This window comes from Tamandua tetradactyla, chromosome 6, assembly GCF_023851605.1.
Source record: "Tamandua tetradactyla isolate mTamTet1 chromosome 6, mTamTet1.pri, whole genome shotgun sequence".
Lineage (NCBI taxonomy): Eukaryota > Metazoa > Chordata > Mammalia > Pilosa > Myrmecophagidae > Tamandua > Tamandua tetradactyla.
This window is the reverse complement of record NC_135332.1, coordinates 36312052-36337876: the sequence shown is the minus strand read 5'-3', so window position 1 is coordinate 36337876 and position 25825 is coordinate 36312052. Positions and strand designations below refer to the sequence as shown.

General features: G+C 40.2%; 1 long non-coding RNA gene across 1 annotated transcript in view; it reads left to right on the top strand.

Moving 5' to 3' along the window:
- LOC143687661 (uncharacterized) overlaps positions 1–25825 on the top strand; it is a 103401-nt gene that overhangs the window by 65646 nt on the left and 11930 nt on the right. The gene's annotated exons all lie outside the window — the stretch shown is intronic.

The following is a 25825-nucleotide window of genomic DNA, read 5'->3' as shown; positions in this document are numbered from 1 at the left end:
GTGGGGTAGGGTGGAAACAGGGAGTGGCATCTATGGGCCGTCAGAGACACATGAAAGGACACTCATTTCTGGCCTTCAAAGCTATAAACAGAAAAGTTAAGAAGAGAACAAACCTATGGGTGGGGAAGATTCATTTTAGGGAAGACAGTCCTGCCTCAGATGAGATCGTCTCAGCACTGGCTTTTCCCTCACAAATCATAAATTTTGATCATAGAGGTGATGGGTGGAGAAGCAGGAAGCTACAGGCCAGCCTGTCAGAAGCATTAAAATACATTCAGCTTATGTTCAAAATTTATTAAAAATTAATTAATTATAGCTGAAGGAGTTGGAGTATGTTTTCAGGGGTTTGAGGAGGTGCGAGTTCCTGGAATGTGAGCCCCTCCCAGCCCGAACTGAATTGGTTTGGGGTCAGCACGCAACCCTTAGCGTTATTAAGAATGTCAAAACACACTCGGCACCACAGGTTGCCCCCAGAACTTGGGCAAGTCTTATAATCACCAAATCACAGTCTCCTGGTTCATTCGACCCTGAGCATATCACAGGGCTGTTGAAAGGGCTAAAATGAACAACAGCTGAGTAAATGCTGGGTCAGCTGTGCAGTCGTGTTCAGACATGCCGGGATCCTTAGCAAGTGGAAGGGAATCATTTCGTTTCCTGAGTGCTTCCTCCTGTGTGAGAGGTTCGTTAGCAGACCCCCCACTTTCCTTCTTCTCGCCCCCTACCCACATCACAGGATGCTGCAAAGCGAAAGGACAGATTGATTACTGGGAAAGAAACCTAAATTGCAGCTGGACTTTGTGACTCATGCTAAAAGCCGATCATATCTACTTCTCAGGAAAATTACAAAATTCCCAATTTTCCGGGGGACTTTTAATGTATTCACACTGAAGGGCACTGACCTATGATCTTTTACCTCCTGGGACTCATTTTTCAGTGATGGGTCCAGAATTTCCATGTATATGTGGTTTAGGGCCACAGTCTACAGCGTGGGTGGAGTAGCTAGAAGAACTTGAAATCTTGGTAGCAAAGCAAGTACAAGGGTTTTACTTGAGCATATGCTAATTTGGGGTGGTTTTAGGGCATTCCTGGTGATTAAGAGGTGCAAAAGTGTGTGGTACTAGAAGAAAAAAGTCTGTGGTGCTTCCACTCCCAATTTATTTTGAGATGGAAGATTAAAGAAGTGGTGGTGGATGTTAGGGGGTAAGATTGATGTTATGCCATTAGCATTAGGCTGGGAGTCTGGAAACCTAGGATGGAGTCCCATGTCCACCAGCAAATGTTTGATTCCTCATCTTAAATAAAGATAATAGATGAGAGCTGCTGTAAGACTCCTTTTTAACCTATTCCTTCTCCTCTAATACATTAAGGTAGAACCCTTGGAAGTAAATTCAGCAGAGGGGACAAAAATGCTAAATGGTCTCTTCATGCTTTGCCACATTGGCTTGTATTATTCATCTGATTTTCAAAGGCTTGTGAGAGGACCCTAATTCTGGACTACTTCCTTCCTGGGACTTTTTTCTTACAATAAGGGGATGGGAATGGAGTAGGGGCACAAATTGGGCAATGTGAGAGAAGAAACTAATGTTTGTTGGGGTCTCATGCTCTGTGTTGCTGGATGCTTTGTATGTGTTTTCTTGCTTAATGAATATAATATTAAGACAAAATTAAAAGACTTCTGAGGTTCAGAAAGACTAAATATAATGTCATCAGCTATGAAATTTTTTCCATAATAGATGTTCAATAAGTATTTGTTGATTGAATAAATGGATGTCAGAGACAGGTTTTGAACCCAAGTTTAATTCAACTTGAAAGCCCATGTTATTTCCATACTGTTTCCTCAAGCCCACTTGGAGAGGAAGTGATTGGCCTCCAAATGCTGCACAGCCCTGGTGAGCTTTGTTCAAAAGATGTTCAGGAGAAACTCCTTTGAGACCATTCAACAAATAATAAGTGACAACCTAGTGCTCCTATTTTGTTGATGAAGCACTTTTCAAGGGACTTAGGTTGGTTCAAATCAAAAGAAATTCAAAAGTGCAGCAAGTATGACTGCAAGGAGCAAAAGCCTACTCAATCCAATAAAAGGTAGAGTAGGACAATTACAATGGTAGAAATCCTATTGAATCCAAGGGTAACTGAACAACCAGATATTGGAAGGGCAGAGATCAGGGAGGTCCAAGTGTTAGGCTTACCACCCCCATGAAATAACCAACCCTTAGCAAACATTCCAAGAAACTACCTTCATCCATAACTTCCAGGAGGCCCCTTGCAAAACCAACCCTGCCTCAACTCACATGGCAGTCCCACGATTGCCCTTGCATCCACCCTCCAGTAGCTGCATTCCTGCAATAGCTCCCCTTATCCAACCTCCGCCCTCCAGCAGTTACAGCCTTGGGAGCTACAAACTTACAATAGTTCCCCTTATCACCTTCCTGTAGTTACAGTCCCTTCAGCGACAAGCTTATGATAACTCCCCACTTAGCGTGCCAATTTATTGTTTCTAACCTAGACAATGAAAATCCACCACCTCCCTTTCCCTACCCCTCCCAGCCTCCTATATAACCTGTACTCCTTCCCCTGCTCAAGGCTGTTCCCATCTGAGGATTCAGCCCACCTGTGCATAGCCTAGCAATAAAGTTCTTTGAAGGAGTTTTGATTTCTTCTCCTCCCTCCCAGTAGAGAAACCTATCACCAAGGACTTTAGCAGTATTGCCACAACCTTTTCCTCCTGGTGATCTGCCCTTCACTCCCATTGACTCACTGGCCTTTTTAGAGGAGTGTTTCACAAACTGCAAAGGGCATTGGAAGCACCTGAGGATCTTGTTAAATTGCAGATTCTGATTGATCAAGTCTGGGGTAAGACCCAGGATTCTGCATGTCTAACAAGTTCCCAGGTGATGCCAATGCCATTGCTCCATGGCTCAAACCTCACAAACTTCACTGCAATTGTAATCACCTGGAGGTTTTTCAAATATTAATGTCAGGATTCCACCCTCCTCCACAGATTCTGATTCCATTGGTTTGAAATGTGACCTTGGAATCAAGTGTTTTTTTGTTTTTGTTTTTGCATGGGCAGGCACCAGGTATCAAACCTGGTTCTCCAGCACGGCAGGTGACAATTCTACCACTGAGCCACCGTCGCACCGCCCAGAATCAGATGTTTTTAAATCTCCCCAGATAATTCTAATGGGCAGTAAAGTTTGTGAGATCCATTGTCTTACATGAAATTCTCAGCTCATTCAATGGAATGGCTCTTCTGGAATTAGGTGTCCATCCTGGTTAAGGAAGCTGTGGACTGAGGTAAGGTTTGCAGAGTATAAACTTGTTAGCCACACTCGGAACTGTGTAGGGCAGCTGGGCAAGAAGAAGAGGGTACAGGCAGATAGGCAAGGATCAGCAGATTTGGAACGGTATGGGGCTTAGAGGCTGGAGAGCTTGGGTTCTAACCCTGACACTCCCATTTCCTAGTTGTGTGCCCTGCCCCAGAAATTCTGATTTTAGAACTCTTTGGGCTTCACTTCAAGTGAAAGCTGAAGGTTATAATAATCCCTTACCCACATCTCTCTTGGGGTATTGTGAAAGTCACTGCAATCAATGGGGGGAAGAGAGAGAGGTGATGGGAGAGAGGGATATAGGGATATGCAGAGTAGAATCAACTGGGAGAGCTTTCTAAGGAAAACAGGCTGGTATTCCACACCAGAAGCTACAGGTTCAGCAAGCGTCAGGATGGTGCAAGGCCTACGCATTTTTGTTTTTTAATGTTTTTAGTTGTAAAGTATAATATATATACAAAGCAAAACAAAGAAAAAAGCAATAATTTTCAAAGTACACTTATAGAACAGATCCCAGAGTTTGTCATGGGCTACCATTCCATCTCAGATTTTTCCTTCTAGCTGCTCCAAAATACTAGAGGTTAGAAGGAATATTAATATAGTGATTCAGCAGTCATACTCATTTGTTAAATTCTGTTTTCTCTGTTATATTTCTGCCTTCTCCTCTGATTCCTCTCCCAATCTATAGGGATCTTTAGGCAATACCTGTTCTGACTTTTTCAGATTGAAAAGGGGTGTTGACACTAAAGGATGGGTGGTGTAATCAATCAATAATCTTGGAGAGGCTGGTCTCTCTGGGTTTTAGAATTTATCTGACCTAAGAACCTTCCAGGTATTATAGGTTCCAGGAAAGCAAACTTAGTGCATGAAACCTTTACAGAGCCTCAGTTTCAGTCCTAGGTGTTCTTAAGCATCAACAGGAGTGATATTGGTTGGGGTTTAGCAAACCATGGCAATTAGCACTATCTAACTGAAGCTTGCATAAGAGTAGCCTCCAGAATAGTCTCTTTACTCTTTTTTATCTCTCCTGGCCACTGAAGCCTTATTTTATTACACTTCTTTTCCCTCTTTTTGTCAGGAAGGCGTTGTCAGCCCACCATAGTCTGAGATGTATCCTGGTATTACATTAAGCTATACAGAATTACAAGGTGCCATTCCCGTTCTGGGCTCCAGGAGTTTGGGTGTTTAAATGAGCTATCCAGACAGGATGGTTTAGATTATGTGTTACTGAAAATTTAGGCATTAGACATAGTACACCTTTCTGCCTTTGGTCTCATAGAGTAGGTGAAGTGCTGGAGAACATACACTATCATTTTCACCCTGCATTCTAATTTACCTTGGACCCAGCCAGATTGGATTTGATTTTTTTTTTTTTTTAGTTTTTATAAAGTGGATTTATTAAGTTATAAGTTTACAGTTCTAAGGCCTTACAAATGTCCAAATAAAGCATCCAGAGAAAAGTACCTTGACTTCAAAGAAAGAGCTGGATGGCATCCCAGGTTTCCTCTGTCACATGGGAAGGCATGTGGCTAGCATCTGCTGGTCTATTTTAGCTGCTCCAGGGCAAATTCTGAAGTTCACTGCTTAGCTTCCCTTCACTTTCTCCGGGTTCTGGCTTGCTTAGCATTTCATGGAAAGGCACATGGCAATGTCTGCTGGCCTCTAGTTCCTGTCTAGTTTCTGTTGGCTCTCTCAGATATTGCCACCTCCTGGAGCTTCTGCATTCCCAAAGTCTGTGTCTCTGTCATTTCTGAGGTATCTCTGAAATGTCTTCCCTTTTAAAGGACTCAGTAAACTAATCAAGCCCCCTCCTTACAAGGGTGGAGTCACATCTCCAGCTAATTAAAAGGTCACACCCACCATCTGATGTGCCACACCTCCATGGAAATAATCTAATCAGTGTCTCTACCACCACCCCTCCCTTACCCCCCAACAATAGATCTGTCCCCATAAGATTGGATTAGGAAAGAACATGACTTTTCCAGGGTACATAACAATTGGCTTTGATTTTAACTCTATTTGAGGACTGATCTCTTGTTTGGTTACCTTAACTGTTATTATATGTAATTATGCTAATTTTCAAGGCTGTAGAACTCCATTTCTGAGTCTTAGGTGTCACACAGTTATTCAAAATTCTGGGGAAATAATACCTGGTACATATGTAGCTCAGTGTCTCAGAATCTAGAAATGCATTTACAATTTCAGATTAAGTGTGGCTGCAATAAGAATTTATAATCTAGGCTCCAGTTTTCTTATATGTATTTTCTGAAAGAGACCTAAGCATATTTGTTCTCTTGTTTCTGTCTTATTTTGCACAACACATTGTCCCTGAGGTTTATTCAGTTCGTTGTGTGTTTCTCGATGTCGTTTTTGTAGCCACACCATATTCCATCATAAATACATCACAGTTCTCTGTTCTGCTTCTCAGTTGTTGTACCCTTTGGCTCCCTCCATCTATTAGGCATCATGAATAATGTTCCAAAATAAACAAACCATGTTTTACAGTATCCACAATTGGTTGTACAACCAACAACACTCTCAATTTTAGACTATTTTTGTTGGTCCATAGCGACAACCAACCAACAAACACAGCGTGACCAACTATCAAATCAAAACTACTCTTTATCACTTGTCCCTCCCCTTCAATTAGCTGCCCCAGGTATTGCTGTGGTACTGTTGATGTCTTCCTCTTAACTATTGGCCATAGCATGCATTTTTAGTTTTCCCCTATTCCCCTCTACTACTGAGTCTTTGTCTACTTTAAAACAATTCATGCGAGCACTTATTTGTAATTGTAAATTTAATTGGTGGGATATATGGCACTATATATCCACTTTCAGTCATATTCATCTTCAATATGGTAATGTTATTTATAACCCTGCTAATTGGTTACCATCATTTCTATCTGTTTTCTTGCATTTAGGTTCAACCTCGTTGAGTAGCCGTCCCTGCCCCCCACCCCCACAATGTCTAGCTTTTGTGTTCCTCTAGTTCTGCTATATTCTATAGTGTAACCTTTGAGATTACCTTTATCAGAGTCATAATAGTGAAATCATATAGTATTTGTCCTTTTCTGTCTGATTTATTTCACTTAGCATTTTGTCCTCAAGGTTCACCCACATTGTCATATGCTTTGGGACCTCATTTCATCTTACACTTGCATAATATTCCACCATATGTATATACCACATTTTATTTATCCACTCATCTGTTGATGGACATTTGGGTTGTTTCCAATTCTTGGCAATTGTGAATAATACTCCTATGAACATTGGTACACTAATGTCTGTTCGTGCCACTGCTCTCAGCTCTTCTGGGCATATACATTGATGGGTCATGGGGCAACTCAATATTTAGTTTTCTGAGGAATTGCCAAATTGTTTTTCCACAATGGCTACACCATTATACATTCCCACCAACAGTGAGAAAGTGTTCCTATTTCTCCACATTCTCTCCAATATTTGTAGTTTCCAGTTTGTTTATGTGTGAGGTGGTATCTCATTGTAGTCTTGATATGCATTTCCCTTATAGCTAATGAAAATGAGCGTGTCTCTTCATGTGTTTTTAGCTATTTGTATTTGCTCTTCAGAAAAGTGTCTATTCGTATCCTCTGCCCATTTTATGACTGAGTTCTTTTGTTTTTGAGCTGTATAATTTCTTCACATACACAGAATATCAAGCTTTTATCAGATATGTGTTTTCCAAATATTTTCTCCTATTGAGTTGGCTGCCTCTTCACCTTTTGACAAAGTTCTTTGAGGCACAGAAGCTCTTGATCTTAAGGGGTCCCCATTTATCTATTTTCTCTCTTACTGCTTGTGCTTTAGGTGTAAAGTTTAAGAAGCTACCTCCTATTAGATCTTGGAGATGTTTCCCTGTATTTTCTTCTAGAAATTGTATGGTACTAGATCTTACATTTAGGTCTTTAATCCATTTTGAACAATTTGTGTAAGGTAGGGGTGTAAGGTAGGGGTCCTCTTTCACTCTTCTAACTTGATATCCAATTCTTCCATGGCCATTTATTGAAAAGACTTTTCTGTCCCAGTTCAGTGGATTTGGGGACCTTATCAGAGATCAGTTGTCCACAGTTTTGGTGGTCTATCTCTGTACTGTCAATTCAATTCCATTGGTTAATCCTTCTATCTCTGTGCCCATACCATGCTGTTTTGACCACTGTGGCTTTATGTAAGCTTTAAAGTTAGAAAGTGATAGTCCTCCCACTTTGCTCTTCTTTTTTTAGAATATCTTTAGCTATTTGGGGGTCTCTTTCCCTTCCAAATAAATTTGATAACTAGTTTCTCCAAGTCTTCAAAGTATGTTGTTGGGATTTGATTAGTATTGCATTGAATCTGTAGATCAATTTGGGTAGAACTGACATCTTAAAGGCATTCAACCTTCTTATCCATGAGCATGGAATGTCTTTCCATCTATTTAGGTCTTTTTTTTTTTTTTTTTTTTTTTTTTACTTATTTTAATGTTTTGTAGTTTTCTGTGTACAAGTAGTTGACATCTCTGATTAGGCTTATTCCTAGATACCTGATTCTTTTGGCCCCTATTTTGAATGGAATTTTTTCCTTAATTGTCTCTTCAGATAGGTCATTGCTTGAGTATAGAAACATTATAGATATTTGTACTTTAATCTTGTATCCTGCTACTTTGCTGAATTTGTTTATTAGCTCAACTAACTTTGTTGTAGATTTCTCTGGATTTTCTAAGTAAAGGACTATGTCATCTGCAAATAATGTAAGTTTTTACTTTTTCCTTTCCTATGCTTTTATTTCTTTCTCCTGTCTAATACCTCCATCCAGATCTACAGATTCAATGCAATACTAATGAAATCCCATATAATACCTCCATCCAGGGCTTCTAAGTACAATGTTGAATAATAGTGGTGACAATGGGCATCCTTGTCTGATTTTCAATCTTAGGGGGATTGCATTCAGCCTTTCACCATTAAGTATGAAGCTGGCTATGGGTTTTTCATATATGCCTTTTATGATATTGAAGAAGTTTCCTTTGATTCTTACCCATTGAAGTATTTTTATCAGGAAAGAATGCTGAATTTTGTCAAATGCTTTTTCAGCATCAATAGATATGATCATGTGATTTTTTTACCCTTCTGATTGTTAACATGCTACATTACATTGATTGATTTTCTTTGAATCACCCTTGCATTCTTGGTATAAACCCCTCTTGGTCATGATGTGACCATGATTCTTTTAATGTGTCATTGGATTCAATTAGCTAGTATTTCGTTGAGAAATTTTGCATCTATCTTCATTAGGGAGATTGGTCTGTGGTTTTCCTTTTTTATAGCATCTGTATCCTGTTTTGTATTAGAGTGATGTTAGTGTCATAAAATGAGTTAGATAGCATTCCTTTTTCTTCAAATATTTTGGAAGAGTTTGAGCAGGATTGGTGTTAGTTCTTCTTGGTATGTTTGATAAGATTCCCTGTGAAGCCATCTGGTCTTAGGCTTTTCTTTGTGGGAAATTTTTTTTTTTTTGGCTTTAGGAAATTATTTTTAAACTTTTTTATTGTATAAGTTTATATATACAAAGAAAAGAAAAATACAAAGTTTATATATACAAAGAAAGAAATAAAAAAGCAATAGTTTTCAAAGCACTCTTCAACAAGGAGTTACAGGACAGATCCTAGAGTTTGTCATGGGCTACATATGTCCTCTCAGAACTTTCCTTCTAGCTACACCAGAATATAGGAGGCTAGACAGCTTAAATATTTTTTTAATCATCAGAATTCTTTTCCTTCTTTTTTTTTGTGAAAAATAACATATATACAATAAAGCAACAAATTTCAAAGCACAGCACCACAATTAGTTGTAGAACATATTTCAGAGTTTGACATGGGTTACAATTCCACAATTTTAGGTTTTTACTTCTATCTACTCTAAGATACTGGAGACTAAAAGAGATGTCATTTTAATGATTCAGCATTCATATTCATTTGTTAAATCCTATCTTCACTGTGTAACTCCACCATCGCCCTTGATCTTTCCATCCCTCTCTTCAAGGGTGTTTGGGCTATGGCCATTCTAACTTTGGGGTAGGGAGGTGGAACTATCAGATTTTCTGGAGAGGCTGGGCCCTCTAAGTTTCAGGACTTATCTGGAACAGGGACCTATCTGGAGGTTGTAGGTTTCTAGAAAGTTACTCAAGTGTATGAAACCCTTGTAGAATCTTATATATAGCCCTAGGTGTTCTTCAGGATTGACTGGCATGGTCCTGCTTGGGGTTTGGCAGGTTATGATAAGTAGCAAGGTCTAACTGAAGCTTGCTTAAGAGCAACCTCCAGAGTAGCCTCTAGACTCTATTTGAACTCTTTCTGCCACTGACACTTTATTAGTTACACTTCTTTTCCCCCTTTTGGTCAGGATGGAATTGTTGATCTATAGGAAGATTTTGATGACTGATTGAATCTCTTTACTTGTAATTGGTTTGTTGAGATCTATTTCTTCTCAAGTCAGTATAGGTAGTTCATGTTTTCCTAGGAATTTGTCCATTTCATCTAAGTTGTCTAGTTTGCTGGCATATAGTTGTTCACAGTATTCTCTTATTTTTAAAATTTAATATTTTTAAAAGAAATTTAAAATTTCTTCAGGACCCATGGTAACGACCCCCCTTTCATCTCTGATTTTATTTGCATCCTCTCTCTTTTTTCTTTGTTAATCTAGTGAGAAGTTCATCAATTTTACTGATTTTCTCAAAGAACCAACTTTTGGTTTTGTTGATTCTTTCTATTGTTTTATTGTTTTCCAATTTATTTACTTCTGCTTTAATCTTTATTATATCTCTTCTTTTATTTGCTTTGAGATTAGTTTGTTTACTGTTCTTTTTCTAAATTCTCCATGTGAGTGGTTAAGTTCTCAATTTTTGCTTGTTTTATTTTTTAATATAGGCATTTAAGGCAATAAATTTCCCTCTCAGTACTGCCTTTGCTGCATCCCTTATGTTCTAATATGTTGTAGTCTCATTGTCATTTGTCTCCATATATTTATCAATTTCTTTTTTGCCCCACTAATTATTTAAGACTGTGTTGTTTAACCTCCATATATTGTGAAAGCTCTGGTTCTTTGGTGATCATTAATTTCTAGCTTCATTTCATTGTGTTCAAAGAAAGCGCTTTGGATAGTTTCAATCTTATTAAATTTATAAAGACTCATTTTGTGTTCTAGCATATCATATTATATATCCTGGAGAGCATTCCATGTGCACTAGAAAAGAATGTATATCTGGATGTTTTGGAGTGTAATGGTCTATATATGTTTATTAGGTCTGATCTATTTATCAAATTGTTTAAGTTCTCTGTTTCCTTGTTGATCCTCTGCCTGGTTGTTCTGTCTATAGTGGAGAGTGGCGTTTTGAAGTCTCCCACTATTATTACTCAAATGTCTATAGATCCCTTCAGTTTTGCCAATGTTTACCTCGTATACTTTGGAGTTTCTTGATTGGGAGCATAAACATTTATGCTTGTTATTTCCTCTTGGTGAGTTGTCCTTTTTATTAATATGTAGTGTCCTTCTTTGTCTTTTGTAACATCTTTATATTTAAATTCTATTTTGCCTGATATTAGTATAGCTGCTTTCTTTTGGTTACAGCTTGCATATAACATCTTTTTCCTTCCTTTTGCTTTCAATCTATTTGTGTCCTTAGGTCCAAGATGTGTCTCTTGTAAACAGTAAATAATTGGGTTATAATTTTTATGCCTTTCTGCCAGTCTGTATCTTTTGATTGATGGGTTTAGTCCATTAACATTCAAAGTTATTACTGTAAAAACAGTTCTTGAATCTACCATCTTATCATTTAGTTTTTATTTGTCAGGTCTTTATATTCTTTTCCCCTCTCTCTTTTTATCCTTTAAATTATTGTCATGGTACTCTTCAATTCTGTGCCCTCCTACAGACCTCTCCCTCCTTTTTTTTTTTTTCCCCCAGCTGACAGGACTCCCTTTGGTATTTTCTCTTGTAGAGTAGGTCTCTCATTGACTAATTCTCTTAGTCTTTGTTTGTCTTTGAAGATTTTAATCTTTCCTCAATTTTGAAGGACAATTTGGCTGGATAAAAAAATTCTTGGCTAGAAGCCTTTCTCATTCAGGATCTTAAATACATCATACCACTGCCTTCTTGTTTCCATGATGCCTGTTGAATAGTTCAAACTCAGTGTTATGTGTTTTCCCTTGTACATAGTACAACACTTTTCTCGTGCTGCTTTCAGAATTTTCTATTTCTCTTCAACATTTGACAGTTTGATTAGTATGTGTCTTAGAGTAGACCTATTTGGACTTATTCTATTTGGAGTTTGTTCGGCCTCTTTGATATGCACATTTATGTCTTTTATAAGGATTGGGAAATTTTCCCTGATTAGCTTTTCAACTAACTTTCTCAGCCCTTGACTCTTCATTTCTCCTCTGGGATACCAATGATTCTTATGCTTGTGTACCTCTTATTGGCCATCATTTTCCTAAGATCCAATTCCATTTTTTCCATCTTTTTTCCCTTTTTTTTTTTTTGTGCACTCTATTTCAATTGTTCTGTCTTCTAGCTCACTTATTCTTCCTTCTCTTCTTTGAATCTGCTATCGTGTGTCTGTAGTATATTATTTGGTCTACCGTAGCTTTCATCTCTGTGAGATCTGCCATTTTTCTATTTAATCTTTTGAATTCTTCTTTATGTTTTTTTAGTGTCTTCCTGATAGCCTTTATTTCTTTATCAATATTTTTGAGTAGTTGTTCCATGTTCTGTGTTTCCTCTGGGGTTTTGATTTGGTCACTAGGCTGGGCCATTTCTGCTTGGATCTTCACGTGCTTTGTAATTTTCTGTTGTGCTCAGGGCCTTCTATTATCTTAGTAAGGTTATTTTACAAGTTGATTTTTCCTCCACTAGTCTAAGGTTTCGTATTTACTAGGTTTTTCATTGAAGGTTTTCTTTTGCACTTGGTTTATCAGTAATTCCCCACAAACTAAGACCCAGATAAAAGGAATACAGTTCTACTGAGGGTCAATTAAGGGCTAGGCAGAGGTGCACAGGTATTTCAGTGGCAGAACGCTCCCCTGCCATGTGGAAGACCTGCGCTTGATTCCCAGCCAATGCACCCCAGCACAAAGTAAAATAAAATGAAAATATGAAAAAACACACTTCAACAGCAGCAGGCCCCAAAGTCAGAAGGAGACACTCCAAGATATTTTGGGAGTGAACTCAAACTGATACCCACAGAAGGGAGAGAAAATCATTAAAACAAACATAAGATTAAAAAAATAAAATCAATAAAAATATAAATATATAAGTAAAAATGATACTACTAATAAAAATACAGAGAGAAAAGTGTTTTATAAAAAATAGAAAAAAGGAATGAAAAAACCTAGCCAATTCAGTGGTAGAATGCTCACCTTCCATGAGGGAGGTCAGGGTTTGATTCCTGGGCCATGCACCCCCAGAAAAAAAAAACAAAGCAAAAGCCTGGGCAGATAGGGAGTTTGCCAGCCTGCACTTACGCTTCTCACCAGCAGGTGGTGCTCTCAGACACCGTCTCCCCTCAGGCTTGCCCCCACTCCCGCACTGTAGTGTGGCTGGGAAGCTGGCATGCCCAGGGGCAGCCTGGGGCGGAGGGGGCCGGCGGGGCTGCTCCCAGCCTGTGCCAGTAGGACGGCTGGTTCTGGCATGGAAGGGGGTAGTGGACAGCAGCTCCCGGGGGAGCAGCCAACCCGCAGTGCCTGGCGCCTGGTGAATTCATCACACACCACACCTGATAGGCTGGCTATTCAGAGCACCTGGCCAGGATTCTGCTCCAGGACCCGGAGGCCTGGCTCTTTGCAATGGAAGGCCAGGCGCACCTCCTGGCTCCCCATGGGTGCCGCTGGCTGTGGAGCTGCCAGGGGAGATTTCCCCAGCTAGCAGCTGGGGCAGGCTGGAGCAGAGTGAGTCAATTCCCTCTGATTCGCTCCCCCCTGTGCACTGCTATCTCTCCCCTGTGGGCATCACAGCCGATCAGACCTAGCCTACCTTGATGCCCCGGACTCTCTCCTCCCCAAGAATCACCGAAGACCCTTTATGATCACTCACCCACCCCAGAACCACGGTCCCAGTCTTCTCTTCCTGTCCCTATCTTGTCTCACAGAGCAGGGGTGAATTCAATCCACACCGCTTCACCATCTTCCTAGAAGCTCCTTATGTGTTTTTATTAACTATGCAGATGATCTTAATGGGCATCCCTGTCACTGAGCAACTGAGATATTGTTAATGACACCTTAGAGCTTGGACTTCTACCAAATTCTGTGGATTCCACTTCCCCAACTAGCTCTTGAATCCATCCATCTAATCCCTGGTGCTTTATTTAGAGACTAATGAGAAAACCTTCTACACCCTCCAATTCTTCCTAATGCCTTGCAACACATTTTCCCACACAGCTGCCAGTATTATCTTTCTGCTATAAGAATCAGCTCATGTCATTCCCCTGATCGGGATCAAGTTTGAAGGCTTAGATTGGCATGCATAGAAATTCATGATCTGGCCATATCCTCTCCACCACTCTCCACCTAATTCCTTGTGCTCCAGCAGTACTGACCACACTCTTAGAAGTGCCCTGTTCTCTCTTACCTTTGTGCCTAGAATGCCCTTCACTATGTTTACATGACATATTCCTGCCTATCCTGACTCAGCTCAACTCAGCCTTTCCTGTGAAGCCCTCCCAGACTCTACCCTCTTCTCCCTCACGGGTTGAACAAGGCTTGGAGCCAGTTCCGTTTTGGCAGTTTTAAGGTATATTTCAAAAGATGAAGAAATGCCCAAAGGAGCTTACCAAAAAAGGTTGTTAATCTCTGTGAATGTTTATATTAATTCACTTGGAGACAAATCAAACATCTAAATCTGAGTCCCTTCCAAAATGTTAAGACCTGACCAAATGGCCTTTCTGTTCACCCGGCAAAGGTCCTGCTTAAGCCAGCACAGTCTTCAAACTAGAGGATCATGTGTCTAGGGGTACCTGCACATAGTATTTCTAAGGGAAATGTGTGCATAAGCAAACTTTAAGGAAAATTCTAGATCCTTAACTTGTATACGAATTTTTTTTTCTTAAGACTAATTTGTCTAAGAAAGTGCTCATTATTGAAGCCTCAAGCCTGTTCCTCCTGTGTCACAATCAAACTTCTTCCACTTTACAGGAGATAGGCATACTTTCCATCCACCCTAAATCTTACTCTGTTTCACTGTGCAGGTTCGCACTGTGCAGGTGTGAAGTTGCAAGCTTGTTGTTGGCACTTCAATGAAGGTATCACACACCACCACTCCCATCTATCTCCCTAGATTTGTAGTTCTATTAGAATTTTGCTTTTTAAGCTTAATTATTTATCAACAACTTGTATATGTCACTGTTTTGATCAATTGTATACTAATAATAAAGGTAACCATAAATCATGCCTAAGGAAAAAATTTTAACTTTTTGAGCTTTATGGTTAGAGGAAATAAAAAATAATCCCAGTCAATTGATAAGGTTTTATGGCTGAGAAGTAAGTAAGTAAGATGGAGGGATCATTATAAGACTTTCAAGCATGAAAATATATTAGAAAAAAATTAGGGAAACTAGGATGGAAATAATGATTTCAAGGAGAAAAAGAAATGTTCAAATTCCAACTCTATTTTTCAAGTGAATGTTGGTAGCTTTCAAAACACAGGGGTTTTTATAGTTCATTGGATGTATTTTTTTTTTAAATGATGACTTTTCCATATTCCATTGGCCATCTCAGTTGTATGGCCATGCTAAATTCAAGGAATATTGGAAAATGTGGTCTGGGAGAGGTACAGAAGGAAAAGGAATGGGGTTGGTAAGTTGCTAATGTGTTCCCAAACCTTATCATGGATTGCATGGGTCTGTGCCTGGCCTGCAGGCGATTAGCAGATATGTCACTGGGGAAACTGAAGTGCTCCTGAAGGCAGATGCTGACAGGGAAACCCTGGGGAATCACTTACTACTTTTCCAAATATGAAAGCCTGAAGCTTATCTCTGAGTGGGCAGGGAGCTTCTCTCATGCAGCATGCATCAGCCATTCAGTAAGTTTGTTAAAGTAAAGGTCTTCGCAATGCCAACAATATCAGAGGCAACAGAGTTGGCTTAAAATCAATGATGCCTCATGAATTTTATTTATATAAGATTAGATTCAGAAAGTAACAACTTGGCTCATGGAGTAGTCCTGCTCTCTCCCCTGTTTACTCACCCACAGAACAGGGATGCAGCTAAAACACAGCAGTGGCTCTTGAATCAAGTGTTCTGTAGAATAAAAAATGTAGCCACTAAACAAAAACAAACAAACAAACAAAAAAGTGGGTGTGACCGTGGCTCAGTGGCAGAATTCTCGCCTTCTGTGCCAGAGACCTGGGTTCGATTCCCAGTGCCTGCTCATGTTTTTTTACAAAAGAAAATATAGCCACTAAAATGCACAACACACGGCCAGACTCTGTTTTAACATGTCACTAGAGAAGTAGAATCAAGCAGTATTTATTAAAAATAATTACTATGGCCAACAGCAAATATTTGTTGAAGTCCCATTATACTCTGCGTGCTTTACCTGCACTTCCTCACTTAATCCTAACAATAGTCCTATAGGGAGAGTATTATTATCCTCATTTTACAGATAAAAGTTAGAGTAATTTGATGAATTTCTGAAGGTCCCCCAGATGGTAAGTGATGAAATTGGAAGCCAAATCCAGTTTTACCTGATGCCAAATTCACCTTCCTAACCACAGAGACTGCCTTTTGCATTTGCCAAGGCAAATGCAGTTTGGTTGCATTTAAATCCACAGCAGGGATGACACTGTCCAAGTGGGCTCGTTGCCTGATGCATGTAAAAGTCAATGCTATGACACCAGGATTACAAGGAAAGAAAGTTTATTGTGAGGTCGACCAGCAAGGAGACAGGAGGCAAGCCTCAGCTCTGTCTACCTGAATTGAAAAGGTTCAGAACATTTATGCTGTTTTGGGTAGGTGGGTTTAAGCGAGTGGTTTAGGATCAGGTGAGATGATGTGGGTTAAGGGGTAGGCTTAAGTGGAACATGCACAGTCTCAATTCATGTTACTTCATGTATCACATGTTCAAAAATACCAGTTTAGCATGATTGGTGCATGTGATTTTTACTGTTATAATTAGGCTAGAGTGTCTATGGAGATTCAAATGGTTTAGAGTATGGCACAAGTTATCAAATTCTTCTACTGGAGCCATCAAGTTGCACAGAACTAAATCATGGTAGGTGAAGCATGACCCCCCAAAGAGCCTTATTGCTGATCCTAATCCAGCTATGTTCATACCTAGTACACATTTATCATGATGATTAGTAGGTTGGTATATAGAAATATCAGGCTTTAAATACCCTAGAGTACATTGGCCTTTTCTCAAGACATCATTTAAACATTGGAACATTCTGACCTGAGTATCAAGAATACCTTCTTCAAAACCTTTAAAAGTAAATGGCTCATGGGATTCCAACAGATAACTTTAGGTCCTTCTGGGGCACAGAGAATTTCCCAAGAAGTTTGCTGTAGAGCCTGCATTTGCTAAATACTTTAGGGCTATCTAGGGTTTTATTAAGATCACGGTAGAAAGCAGACCAGGGGCCTACTTTATAAAGTTCACATAAGCAGTGTAACCTGCAGGAGGAACTTTTGTAGGATTTTTTCCATTTATTCCAGTTTCTTGTTTTTTTTATATGCTAATTCCCTGTGTTGGTCATTATCAGTCCTTTTAATGGTATGATAGGTATAAATTTCTTCCTCTATTTTTATGGTTTCCTTCATGAAGCCCTGGCAGATTTTTGTATCGTTGGGGACTTCATTTACTGTATAATTGCATATTGTTTGATTACGGTTGTCTATATAGACTCAGAATACACTGGCACAGTGTCAATATAGAATGTGGGGCAGCTGGGAGGAACTTTAGAGCAGGGGTCCATATCTTCCATCCCTGTCCAGTGGTCGGTTATAATAGGGGCTAAGATTGAAGCAGGGGAAGGGGCTAAAGGTGAGCAGTTCTTTTTCTATGGGAAGCTCAAATTTAATGTTCTGGCGACACTGTAGAGGGATTAACTCTGGGACCAGGAGGAAACTGGGTACTGGTAAAGTGCTGTAGGAAGAGGATTTCATATAAGGATTTGTGTGACATATCCAGCAACCTTTCAGTTGTCCTCCCCAGGACAAAAATTTCATTGATTTGACAATGAAATTTTCAGTCCACTTTTCCATGAGATTACGGAGGTTATAAGTAGGTAAGATTGTGAGGGTAAAAATAATGAAAGTCATTTTTAGTATCTAAACTAAAGGCATGGTCTTTAGAGACTACTATTTAAGACAGCTAAGTTTAAGACGGTGAATAACATGAATTATTCACTGTACAAAAATGATTCCAAGCTTTAGGTAAGATACATGCAGGCATTAGCCCATAAAATATTGTTAAAAGAATCCAGTCAATAAGAAAGAGGAGAAATGTGCCCAACCAGTATAATCTACATTAAACATAACTTATTTTGCTATATCCTCCTGAAAAGCAGTTTTAAATCCGTGATGGGTTCACAGGTATAACTGAGGGATGGGGAATCTGGGTTAGGGTAGCATTCTTGCTCCAATGTTGAGAGACGTGAAGTTTCAACCTTCCTGTGGGAAGATGGAGAACTGCCCTCTTGGAAGATGATGAGCTTTCCTCCCGAATGGTGGATTCAAGAGTGAATAGCAAGCAAGACTTGATAAAGCCCATCCAATTGGGCTTTTAATTGGCTATGTGGGTGCTGCATTTTCCAATTTCTAAGAAACACCCAATCGCCTGGATTTATACAATGCAGGGGAACATCAGTTACGGAGTAGGAGCCTGTCTGAGGTATACTGGTGTAGTAGAAAGGGTGACTCCTATGGGTTGAACTATTTTATAGTTTCCAACTCAATAATTATAAGTTCAGCTTCTGGGTTATTATTCCTAATATTATTAAGGAAGGGACTTTCAAACATTATTTCACAGGTGCTCAAACTGAGCTTGCGTCTGGGTGCTGCTCTAATCCTAGGCAGGAGACATTTATCTTTGGCAAATTTTAGCTAGAGTTTTCTTTAAGGTATGATTCATCTTTTCAGACTTTGCTGTGGCTTGTGGTGTCCAGGATATGTGTAGATTCCAAGAAATTCCTAAGGCGTTAGATACATCTTGAGTTATTTTAGCAATGAAGGCGCTTCCATTATCACTTTGAATGGAAAGTTGCACTCCAAACCAGGGAATAATTTCCCTTAGAAAGCCTTAGTTACTTCAGATACTCTTTCTGTTCTGCAAGGGAAAGCTTCAACCTATCCTGAGAAAGTGTCCACAAAAGCAAGTAAATCTTTATAATTCCCTTGGGCTTTTGGCATGACAATAAAGTCTACTTGCCAGTCTTCTGATTCTGTTCTGTGTGCCTGGACCCTCATAATAGGCACCAGAGAGCCTGTCTTGGGATTCTTCTTGACACAAACAAGACATTCTTGGGCTATTCTTTGTGTGTTTTTTTTCATGTTCGGGCTACAATATATTTTCGTAGTCACTGATACATAGTGTCTCTCCCATAGCAAGTGCCTTCATGTAGATAAGCGATAATTCTTTACATTAAATTTTCTGGGATCAGTACTATTCCAACTTTATTATAAATTTAGCCTTCTGGTTCCCCTGGTGTTCCTGGATTATATCGCAGGTAGGAAAGATGTAATGGGTTGGTAGGAAATCGCCATTTCTCAGCTCTTGACATGCCACTTGAGAAATATTTTGGTATAAATAGTGTTGAGTCAGTACTTGGTATTAAGGCCACAATGACTTTGGATGTCTGGAACTTGGCTGCCCTTTTTGCTGCATGGTCTGCTGAATTGTTCCCTGTTGCTATTAAGTTATTATTCTTTCAATGCCCAGGGCAATTAATAACCACAATTTCTTGTGGCAGCCTGATAGCATCTGACAGGGATAAAATTATATCAGCATAGTTATCTCCTTTTTCTCTGATGTTTACAGACTTCTTTCCTTCCAGATAGCCCCATGAACATGGACCACTCAATGCATTCTTGAGTCTGTATATATGTTCACATTTTAATCTTAATCCTAAGTGTAAGGACCTGATAAAGGCTATGTGTTCTGCTCGTTGAGTGGACATACCTGGGGGAAGGGCCTTGGCTTTGAGTGTCTCTTGTAGGGTTACTATAGCATACCCAGCTCTTCTGTATCCTTGATCCACTAAGCTGTTCCCATTGATGAACATTTCCAGGTCTGAGATCTCTAGACGTTGATCTGCAAGATCTGGATGGCTAGAATAAACTTCAAGTATTTGTATACAGTCATGCTCTGGTTTTCCTTGATGGTTAGAAGTAATGTAGCAGGATTTAGAGAGGAGACCACTTTTAATTTAACATTGGTACTGTCTAGTAAGATGGCTTGGCATTTGCCTAACCTCCCAGAGGTAAGCCAGTATTCCCTTTTTGTTCTAGGAGGGCTACACAATGCAGAGTCTGCACAGTTGTAGGTTGTCCTAAGGTAAATTTCTCTACATCTTGCAATAAGTCACAAATGGTTGCCGCTGCCTAGAGAAAGATTGGCCACCCCAGTACTATATCTAGCTGTTCTGAAAAATAGGCAGCTGGCCTCCAGATGTCACCAAGGTTCTAGGCTAAAACACCTAGGCTGACTCCTTGTCATTCATGGATAAATAGTACAAAGGCTTTTTAATGTCTGGGAGAACTTGGGCTGGGGCACTTAAGAGTTTTTCTTTTATTTTATAGAATACTTATTTGTAGTCTATTGCCCAACTCAGTTGTTCTTATCTCAGCCTTTTTTTTTTTTTTTTTAACATGGGCAGGCACCAGGAATTGAACCCAGGTCCTCTGGCATGGCAGGCAAGCGTTCTTGCCTGCTGAGCCACCATGACCCTTATCTCAACCTTTTAAAGCCTCATGTAAGGGTTTAACTAAAAGTCCAAAACCTGGTATCCAAATGCGACAGAATCCTGCCATGCCTAGGAATCCTTGCAGCTGTCTTTGGGTAGTTGGTTCAGCTACTCTGGTTAAGGCTTCTCTTCTGTCTGGCAGTAAGTTTCTCTACCTTTTTGACAATTCAAACACTAAATATTTCACAGAAGGCTGTGAGACCCGAGCCTTTTTTAGACACTTTGCATCCACTGTCTGCCAGGAAATTTAAAGTTAAAATGGTATTGTGGTCTGATGCTTCCTTTGATTTGCTAGCAATCAGGATGTCATCTACCTATTGCAAAAGTACTCCATCTTGAAGCTGTAGTCTCTTGAGTCCTTAGCTAAAGTTTTCCCTAATAAGTAGGAACATTTAAAAATCCCTGAGGGAGCACAATCCAACTGTAGTTGTTTTGCCTTATTCTCAGTATCCTTCCATTCAAATGCAAACATTTCCTGGGAGTCCCAGTTTAATAGCACGCAATAGAAAGTTATTAGAAACTTTCTAATTATTAGAAAGTTATTAGAAAGTGAGCTCTATCTTTTAGAGCTAACACAGTGAACCAACAAAGGTCTCCAGATAGGGTAGTTAACAAGGTATACAGATTTGGTACTTCCGAATGGATGCCCTCTACTATTTGATTGATAGCTCTCAAATCCTGTACAAATTGATACTCGCTTTTGGTATCTAGTTCCAGGATGGGCTGTATCTTCGAAAAGGTGTTTTCAGGTATTTCCAACTGGACTCCTTCTCCTAGATGTAGAAAGCCAGACTGAAGGATGCAAGCCTGGTCTGGGGAAACTACAATGTTCAGTTCATCTGCTAAAAAGTTTATTTGTGAAAATTTAACTTGGATAGTAGGTCCTATACAAGTACAGACTTACTAAAGCATATAAAAAAAGCCGTGTTTTAAATTGGTCTTTTCCAGCTGGCATCCAAGATATTAAAAGAAAGGCTTATTATTTGAGGTTCTTGACACACCAAGCACTGCAACGGTTTTTGGAGAGAGAGTCCATTATTTCTGACTTAAACCAGAGTATGTAGCTCCAGTGTCAATTAAAAAGTCTACAAGTTTCTTTCCTTCTAGTATAGATACCCAGGGCTCCTCATGAGGAGTGCTGTGTCCCCTGAAGTTGTTGGTACCCCTGGGCCCTATCATTCCTGGTCCCTCTTGTCCCCTGCAAGCTGTGGCATTTGGTATGTGGATTTGTGAGGGGCTGGAACCTTTATTCTCTGGGGTGGTTCAGACATTGTTGCCTCCAGTTGCCTTCCTCCTTGAAATAGGCACATTGTTGTGGCCCTAAGGGATGAGTAAGGCTTGGGTTAGTCAGTGGGGTGCCTCAACCAGTTGAGATATCGGGATTCCTAATCCTCCTTCTAACTTCTACAGTTTCTTCCTTATCATATTGATCAATCTCGTATTATCTGAGTGCTCAGTGTCCAAGTAAGTATATTGCCTGTGTGCCTTGAATATCCATCCAAGAAAGCAGGGTTTTCTTTTGGTCCCTGCTGGACTTCTTAGAACCTTTTTAGACTTTTTAATTTGGGGACTTCCTTTTGCATTCCAGTTAGTATGTACCCTTTACAGTGGTCTAGCATGGCTTGGTCCCCTTGTTTATTTGGCTTCTAGTGAGGCTCTGTAATGGGTATGGCTAAGGTCCTGGCCCCTGGACTGGGCTGTTAGGATGTATGTCATATAACCAATTAGTTGCTTGCTTGTCTTTCTCAAGGACCATCCTATGTTCCTTAGGGGTGGGGAGAGTATTTAAAAGCACTTGAATATTTTGCCCAAGTGGGACTATGAATAGCAAAAATAGAGGTGACAAGATTCTCCATTTTCTTGGGGCCATCTTGGTATGAAGGCATGTAATTTTTTCAATTACACAAATCAGAGGTGGAGTAAGGAGAATGCATAGAGGTGAATGCTTTAGGGTTTTCCTGATTATCTAATCCAGCCAGAACTTGTCTGAGCGGGAATTGCCCTGCCTGGGACTGGGTAGTTCCTGGCTGAATTGCATGCCCCAGTGGGTCTGGGGTGGGGAGAACATTCCTTCCTGACCAGGAGATGACAGGGAACTGAGTGAGGACTCACTCTGAGGCGAGGGGGCAACAACTTCCTCTTGTTCTCTGGCGTAGGGAGGTGGGGGTGGGCAGAGGGTATCTCTGAATGTGATAAGGAAAGGTTCTCCGTGGTACTAGAGTTCTGCAGGACCTGTGTCATACAGCGCTGACACGTTGCTGATTTATTAGTTGCCTTTTCTTGCGAGCCTGAAAATTGCTTTCTTTTTTTGAATCATACTGTGACATTTTTCCTGTAAATTCTTATTCTGATATAGAGACATAAAGGACTGTACATAGGAAACTTTATTCCGTTTCTCTTCTCTTTTACAAAACAATTCTAACTGCAGTATAGTGGTTTTTTTTTAGTTTTTTTTTTTGTTTTTTTTTTTTAACATGGGCAGGCACCGGGAATCGAACCTGGGTCCTCTGGCATGGCAGGCAAGCATTCTTGCCTGCTGAGCCACCATGACCCACCCTGCAGTATAGTGTTTTAATTGAGGGACCCATTTGCCAGCCAGTGTTCTCCAGATTCTAATTTATATTGAGGCCAGGCAATACTGCAGAAAAGCCTTACCCCTTTCTTTTTCATAGACCCATAACTGAATGTAGACCAATTATCCAAGACATATTTTAAAGGGTTTTAGCCATCAGTACTTTTAACATTTTCCATGATCACAATTTTTAAATTTATGGTACCTTAACAAGAGATCTACCAGTAAGATGACACTGGTGGGGAAAAAATCCCACAACTAGAAACCCAAGTAGGACACAAACTCATGACCAGAATGTGAGTACTTTAACACCTGACTCTCATAAGCCTGGGACCTGCACCCAATAATCAGGCTGGACTGAGGTGGGTTTTGAACCCACAATCCTAATCAACAGTAAGTAACCAGAAAACCAGAATAGCAGAAAGGCTTTGCAAATGAGTAGGCACTTTTAAGTTAGTCACCCAGAAGACATCTGTACCCAGAACTGTTTCTCCTCTCAAAATGAGACTGTTACCTTAGGGTCAACAGTGCTGGCAGGAATAGGAGAGAGTCCTAATGGTCAAGCCTCTGACTACCTGGTCTAGGTGGCCACACAGGGTTGGTGGCCATGGAACCTCAGGTAGGCGTTTCTAAAACTGGGATCTCATCTGCGTCGCCAAACTGACGCTGCCCAATTGGGCTCATTGCCCGATGCACATAGAATTTAATGTGGTAACATCAGGATTTTGAGAAAAGAAAGCTTATTGTAAGATCGACCATCAAGGAGACAGGAGGCAAGCCTCAGATCTGTCTCTGCGAGCTGAAAAGCTTCCAGACATTTATGAAATTTTGGGTAGGTGGGTCTAAGGAAGTGGTTTAGAATCAGGCAAAGTGATGTGGGTTAAGGGGTAGGCTTAAGTTGAACATGTGCAGTTCCAGTTCATGTTATTTCACGTGTTCCACGTTTAAAAATGGCAACTTAGCATGATTGGTGTGTGTGATTTTTACTATTATACTTAGGCAAAGGTGACTGTAGGCCAGGGCTTCTCCTGATTGCACATACCCTGTGGCCAGAACTGGCTAGGACGGGCTTTAGCATGTGTTGCAAATGGAAAGGAAACAGTAGCTTATCTTGCTGTGGAGAAAGCTTCTTATGAATAAACATGAGGGGGTGGGAACTCAAAAAAAAGGAAATAGAAACTTCTGCAAGCCAGTAAGGGAGGGGCCGTTTTAGTGGAAAAGTGGATTATTAGGTGGTGATTTCAGGAATAATAATAGTACCTATTATTATTTCATAATGTGAGGATTAAATGAGATGTGGCAGGTATGGGCTTTAGGATTCTGTAACTGTTAAGTTCTTTGTATTGTTTCCTGGCACCATGCCAGGTTTTGCAGGACAAAAACAAGTCAGAGGCAGGAAACTTTGGACCCAATCACCACCATCCCAAAGCCAAGAGAGACAGAGGATATGCACTACCTTCTTCAACTGGCCCTTTCTCCTCAAAAAGGCTCTTTTTATTTATTACCAAAAAGCCATCTTTTGACCACAAAGGCAAAATTTCCATGATTCTCACAGTTCCCACTAAAGATGCCTAAAGGGATTTTCAAAGAGGGAACTGATTTCATATTCTTTGAAGAGAGGGAAAGATTTTCTAAATGGAGCTTGATGGTCGGGTGGTTTATTTTTGTAATGTGGATGGAAGAGCCATTCCACAAAGACAGCATGTGATAGCCCATGTCGACGGAGCGCTAATGTGAGACTGGTGTCTACAGAGAATCCCAGCCTGGCTTCATGTTGGTTCCTGCTATCATGGAGGCCAAAGGCTTTCCAGGCATGGAGAACAGGCATCTCCTCTAACAGGTCCAAATGTATCAAATATAACATCAGTTGCCCAAAGACAGCCCAAAGCTAAGGTTACTCTATTTATTCCTCTGAGAGAGGGTAACGGTGTTTGATTATGAAAACAGAGCTGAACCCTAACTGGTACTTGGTCTACCTGGGAAAGTGCCACCAATTAGATGCCCACTAACCTGGGTATAAAGTTGGGAATTCAAGCCTTGGATTTGTTAGGGATGGCAGACTATGAGATGAAGTCTATGTTAGGTTATCATTCAGTCCCTCACCACCAGCTACCCTTTTCCTTCCTATGAATGTGGGAATTGTTTAAAGGAACAAATGGTCTGAAATTTTAAGCTGGAAAAGTGCCCAGACACCTATTCTACTCCCCTACCTCCCACAGCAGTTGTATTTATGAAGGCTTGTGCTATGCTAGAGACTTTGCATTTGTCATGTCATTAGTTCTCCCCACACCCCACACATCAGAGGTGAGAACTCAAAAATGTTTTAGCTGGTCAAGGTCACCCACCTGCTACATGACAGACCTGAATCCAGAATTATTGAGCTCCTCACCAAAGAGCCTTCTCTTTGCCATACTAGAGATGCTGAAGGCATAGGCCAGGCTGCAGCCAGTTCCTTGAGCTTCTTAAGTGACTCTAACATGTTGCCAGGCTTGGGAACCACTATACTACATTAGCCTTCCTATTAATTGGAGTTTTTATTCCATCTCACATCACAGATTACTTTGGAGGGGGGGAAAAGTTAAGGGCCTTCTCAACTCAAAAATGAATCTACGGGGGCAATGGTGGCTCAGTGGCAGAGTTCTTGACTGCTATGCTGGAGACCTGGGTTTGGTTCCTGGTGCCTGCCCATGTGAAAAAAGAAAGAACATATGGGGAGTTATTACCTCATGGGTACAGTTTTGTTTGAGGAAATGAAAAAGTTGGGGAAATGGATATTGGTGATAGGAGCAAAATATTATGAATGTAATGAATACATTTTAATTGTACACGTGAACATGGCTAAAATGGGAAGTTTTGAATTGTACATATGTTATTACAATAAAATGTTTCTTTTTAAATAAATATATGTGTGCATATACATACAAATTTGCATACAATTTCAGATAATTATGGAAGTTTTGAAGCTTCTAAATATGTCCTCCAAGG